The 6000-nt window shown below is 47.7% G+C and overlaps 1 protein-coding gene across 5 annotated transcripts in view; it reads right to left on the reverse strand.

Moving 5' to 3' along the window:
- The window catches only part of MYO1B (myosin IB), a 115008-nt gene extending 109602 nt beyond the window's left edge, over positions 1–5406 (reverse strand). For 4 of the 5 annotated variants that reach the window (XM_054208475.1, XM_054208473.1, XM_054208474.1 and 1 more), the window contains exon 1: positions 5265–5399. The gene's annotated coding sequence lies outside the window, so the exon portion shown is untranslated. Of the gene's footprint in view, positions 1–5264 lie in introns of all 5 variants that reach the window. The other variant, XM_054208472.1, reaches the window with a different exon arrangement.
- Between the last annotated feature and the right edge of the window lie 594 nt (positions 5407–6000).

Below are 6000 nucleotides of genomic sequence, written 5' to 3' on the forward strand. Positions count from 1 at the left end.
CACAAGTGTGCTCTTGCAGACACAAGGAAGAAGAGACTCCACAAAGAAAATGCATATAAAAGGGTAGAAACATTTCAGGATGTGGCTGGTCTGTACCTGGTTTTATTTCCATTGTAGGAAGTCCTGCCGTTTAAATTATTCTTATTTCTAATTCAAAGTACCCCCAGTAGCGCTTTAAAGCACAAAAACTATGAACATTATGGAAAATTACAGAAAAAGGAGCAGACAGAGAAAAGCCAGAGAGCCCACATACAGAGCATATTTGTGGGCCCAGGAAACTTGTACCAATGCTGACCAGGCTGTGGTTGCAAACTTTTAAAAACTGCTTTCTGCTGACAGCAGGGAAAAGTTAGTCTCTCCTTGTTGCCTGTATTTAGAAAATAAAGAAATCTACAGCAAGCAATTCTGATAGTGCAGTACCCACCAACCCTTCTGTTACTCAGCACCAATTCCTCAAAATCATGTCCTCCTTTTCCTCCTTCGTATACAGCTTTTCTTTCTTCCTGCTATCTTTGTTTTTCATGGTCCCCTTGCCCAACAGCGTAAGGACTTCTACCAATATAAAACCCTCATAAGGACGTCTGCCTCTACAAGAGAGGGAGAACAAGGCAAAGTTTACGAACATAATTAGTACACCCACATCAAAGCAATTCAGAGGCAGCACTGCACAAAGTCAGGGACAAAGCAATTACCTAAAGCCCAAGATACACCCACTCCCCACCCCTGCAAAGGAGAAAATCTTTGTGACAGTAAGTGTTTCTCACCCTCGCTCCTTGGAACTCTGGATATTTGGATTCCTTATCTTGGGCCTTCAGCTTGTTTGCTGAAATGTTAAGTCTGGCTGCTTAGGCTAGAGGCCACCTCTTGATTGCTTTCATCCCAAAGGCTTGAGCATTAGTGTGTGTGTACAAGCGTGTGTATATGTTTTCCACTGGAGAGAAAGGATGCTGCTCTTCCCTCTGGGGTCCACTACTACAGCTATACTGCCTGGACAGAATGATTCCCCAATCAGTTTGCATCTGAGAAGGGGACTTCATATGTCTTCTTCACCTCTAAAACCTTATTTTGAAAGTTCAGTCTCTGCTATCGAAAACACTTTCATCACCACAGTGACTTTGCTAGCGGAATTAAAATCAAGAAACGGACACAATTTTATTTGCTGATACCTTATGGGAAATTTCCCAGCAACAAGGAGTTGGGAGAGAAGAAGATCAAGTGTCTGCATGGCTTTCTCCAAAAGCTATACCACTAGCTCTTCACATGCAAAAAGACAATTTGGATGGTTCTAGCCCTGCAGCTGGATGACAAATTAGTCTAAAACCTTGAGTCTGCAGGCAACACCAAAGATTATACAGTTACTTAAACAAAGGTAAGCAAAAGGTGAGATAAACTGCTGGGTTTTACAAGTTTCTTCAAACACCGAGCAAAGGATCAAAAATGGCAGGAGTTGCTGAAAATGGCCATGCATACCACAAAAACACACTCCAGCTCTGCTGAAAGAAGAGTCTGTCACAGGCTGGGCTGGTCCCTGAGGATCACGTCACACATCTCACAGTTGCCCATCTCCCAGATACAGGATACGACTGCAACAAGCACGATATGCCAGTGGCTTCAGGAGGATGGAGGACAGGTATAAGAGGTAAGTAAAGAAGGAGAGGCCACTTGCTTAGAGGAAAAACAGCTTGGCAGGACGCCAAAGGCAAAAATGGTGAGGAACAGTGGAAAAGAGTCAATGTCACTACTGAAGTATGGATGCTGGGAAGCCCAGGCAGAGCTACAGAAAGACCTCCTTTATTTGCTCAGTGAGCAGAGGCACTTCTCCTATTCAAAGGAAGAAACACCTACTATTCATCTTTCGTATGTTTTTAGATATGTGAAAGCACATGGAAAGGTTTTGAGAACCCCACCTTTCTCTTCCCCATTACTCTCCCCCAAGACAGAGCTTAAGTCCAACAGCAAAATAGAGGAGATCCTGGTCTCCACACTGGGTTCAGATACCAAAATCTGGAGTCATAAAATCCAAAAGAGCAAAGCTTTCACCATCTACAAACAAAATGGAGCACAATCGTAAAGGGTGAATATTTTGAGATTAATACTCATACCCACCACAAAAGACTGACAAAAAGATCCTTGTTGCAGTTCCAGTATTCTCTTTAATAGCTACTTCACAGCACATGATAAAGAGTTGCAACCTTTTCCACCAGCACAAAACAAAAATCTTTACTTTTCCTTTCTTTTTTTTTTTTGTTTTGTTTTCATTCTAGGAACTACAAAACAAAAGAAAATTAATGTTATTCTTTACTGCTTCTTTACGACAAAGCATGCCTTGATGTTAGTTTATACATCAGAAATCAAGCTCTGGTTTCCTTTTTGGAGGATATAAATGGAGAGGTTACATAAGGGTGTAATAGGAGCTGTTACTTCCTTTCCCAGTTGAAGAGAAAAAGCTGTGGATCAGGTTACAGACTCAAGGGCTGGTCATCACTACTGCAGCCTTCCTAAATTTTTTGCCAGTAGTCCCCCAACAAACATGAGAAGCTACTTAGGTACCTTTTATTTCAAAGCAAGAAGGCTCTGATAATTTAAGACTAAATACATAGCTATTAGTGGGGGGAAAAAAAAAAAAAAGCCTTTATTTTTGCCTTTCATCAAGCTCAGGAAATTCCCTAAGCTTGACGCATACGATCACTCAAGTCACCATTTTCCATTTCAGTTTGTTCTTCATTAGCACAACAAAAAGGATGAATGAAATATAAGGTAAGATTTATAGGATGGTCTGACACGTGAGCTGCGCTAAAAAAGCTTAGCACACCGACAGAGCACTTAACTTTGGTGGGTACGTTAGCGTTTGTCCCAGCTCTGACCACCCAGGGCAAGCAAAAGGAGGAAATGCTGAGTGTCCAGATTGGCCTGCACGAGCACTAAGCTGTTCTCCAAACCATCCCACTTGTGCTTTCTTCACCTTCCTCTCCAATTCCCAAGCCACTGCTATTACTGCTGCTGAAGGAAGATGAGATCAGGCTCCAACACGAGGAATTTCTGTTCCCACAGAGCTCAGAGAAACCGGATGATCTCAGAGGATCATGTGAAGAAAGTCCATGACACTTCCATGAGGCAGAGTATCTTCAGTATATTGCCAGCAGTTTCTTAAGAGCGCACAGTGGGAAAAATTAATGGCTTTGCTTATGTTTCCAATTTCTCTCTCCCACTTCCTCCTCTGATTTGCCAGACTTTTATTTTCCCTTCCCCCTACTAGAAGTACTAGTAGGCTTGCAAGGTACGCTTGCCCTTCTAAAGGGAATTACATCAAGTCTTGCACAACATTTGAAAGGGCTAACACACATAGCTAAATTAAACTACCATCCCCTGGCATCGTTTCCTCGTGGAGTTCCTCCCCACAGACGTGATTTAACAAGGTCTCTTAGAAAAAAAAGGAAAGAAAAAAAGGCAAGTTTCTGTGATCTAACACGCTTTCATCAGTTCTTTCACCTTTGCCTTGCGGAGCACTCAATCTGTTTGTGGTACCCATATGGAGCCAGAAGCTTTTAAGATGTCCATCAAATACGCCACCGAACACCACATAGGTGTTTTCTGAAACATCTTCTTTCCTAAGGACAAGAGGGAACTTGTGGTAACCTAATACGCCAGTAATCGCCACATGATGGTAAACACCGACATGAGCGGTGACCACTGTATGTTACTCTGGAAATAACGGGACCACTACAGCTATTAGACTTTCACACAGAATCAAGCCAGAGGCAGCATGTTGCATTAAGCACTAAATTAAAGACTTTCTTAAACCTGGGCCTGGGACAACTGGAAATAAAAACACATGAAGAGAAGAACGTCATTACCTTTAATATGTTTAAAAGCGGCCAAGCCCTGAACTCTACTTTAACAGATGGGTCAGACTATTTCTGTTCCCTAACACTGTGCGCTTTTGGGGAAAGCCTTGTTTTTGACACAGGGCTTGACAAAGTGATGATTCATCCAGGGAAGGATGGACAGCTTGTTGCCAGCCTTAATTCACAATTAACAATAGGACAGACGGATACAGAAAACTCATGATTCTACAAAAATATTGCAAAGTCAGCCATTTTACCTGACCTTTATATTTTCCACTGGTAATTCCTGATCTGGATCTATTTTAAATAGTTTCTCCAACATACATTTTAAGAGTAGTTAGCTTTGATTTCGTTACTGTTACATTTGTCCCTTAAAACAGTGGTCCTGATTAAATACATGGCAATTGACCTAATGACATCATCTGAAATTGCAAAGGTTTAAATTACTTGAAAACGCAAATAGCATGCATGCGCATGGACATACAAGCACATGGGTACCATGGGGAAGACAAGCGAGCGCTGCACCTATGCACTTCGTGACCGTCCCACCAGCCCCTCTCCCTGCAGGCCCTGCTGGGATGACCATTGTTTTGTGCGGGGGGAAATCTGGCGACTGCGAGGAACAAAGGGATGCCCTTCCCGAAACACAGCGGCAGCAGATGTCCTACACAGAATCACCACTGTCTCGGCCTCCGTAGGCGCAGTCAGTCTTAGTTGGGAGGCTACACCAAGCTGTCCCCTCGAGCAAGCTCTTTGGGACAACGACCCTGCCCTGGAAAGCCCTTCCTCAAGCCTATCTCCAAAAGTTACCCGACGGCAGAATTCATCATCCTGCTCCCAGTTACCGACACTCTTCCCACGGTCCTTCCCCTTCCCCTTCCCCGAGCCCGCTCTTTTGAATTAAGCGAAGCCACGCACACACGGTAATTATTTTAGACAAGAAGAAACAGATGCCACGGTCTCTTTCCAGAAAAAGCACACACACGTTCTTATTTTAAAGGGTAAGATCCGGACCATCTCTGCGTGTGTGCACACCAGCATTCACGCCTAAATTTAAGCTGCCTAAAGCCCACAACCATCCACTAGATGCTAACGAAAGCCACAACCCCCGTAAATCGTCCCAAAGCCGCAGTTTTGCCCCGGCAAAGGACGCCCGGGGTTCCCGTGCTCGGCCCCCGGCACCGCCGCCCCCTCCTCGCAAAGGACCCGGCGCCGAGCCGCCCCCTACCCCCAGCCTCTCCAGCAGCGGCCCCGACCCCATCCCCGCGGCGGGTCGGGTCCCGTCCCGCCAGGCTGTCCGTGCCGGAGCCCCGCCGGGGCGCAGAGCTCCATGCCCCGCAGCCCCCGGTCCCGCACAACAAAGGGGTCCGGGGCCGGCCCGTGCGGGCAGCGGGGATGCCGGGGTAGGGAAAGCCGTACCTCTGCCGGGGGGCGAGCCGTACCTCTGCCGCCGAAGGGCGCTGCCCGCCGTCCCGCGGCAGCCCCGACGCCTCCCGCCCGGAGCCGGCGGCGGACGCTGCCCTGCCGAAGCCGCGGCGGAGCGGAGCGGGCTCAGCCCCAGCCCCGGCCCCGGCCCCTCCCCGCCCGCCAGGGGCGGAGGCGCCACCGCCCGCCGGCCCCCGGCAGCGCCCGCCCGCCCCGGCCTCGCAGCGCCGCCCGGTGGGCACCGGTCCTCGGGCAGGGGGCTGCCCGGCCCGCCCCGGAGCTCCGCCGCTGCCCGGCTCCAGCTGCATCCAGCCCCCCCTTTCCCAGCCTGTGCAATGGCAGGTCCCCCCGGATCAGCCCCCGCAGGGGCCGAGCAAGGGCAGGTGCGCCGAGCCGGAGTCCTCCTCACCTGGGCTCCCCCCTGTGATGCAAAGGGGGTGTGAGCGTGTGTTTCACCCGTCCCGTTTGCTGTGACTTGTGTGCCTCAGACCTGTAAACCATCTGCAGTTCTCCAGTTATTCCCTAGAATTAATTTTATTTTTTTCCTATATAGTTCACCTTTAGCCTTTGAAAACTAATCAAGAGAAACTGACCTATTTTAGCATGAAACCCAACATCCCCCGACTGGATTTCTGCAATAAGGTTTTCGGCACCTCCTCAAACCATACCAGCATTTTAAATGTAAGCACCCAAAACTATTTATGGCGAGCTTTGACAATACATACCTTAT

Source organism: Rissa tridactyla, chromosome 7, assembly GCF_028500815.1.
Source record: "Rissa tridactyla isolate bRisTri1 chromosome 7, bRisTri1.patW.cur.20221130, whole genome shotgun sequence".
NCBI classification, from domain to species: Eukaryota; Metazoa; Chordata; class Aves; order Charadriiformes; family Laridae; genus Rissa; species Rissa tridactyla.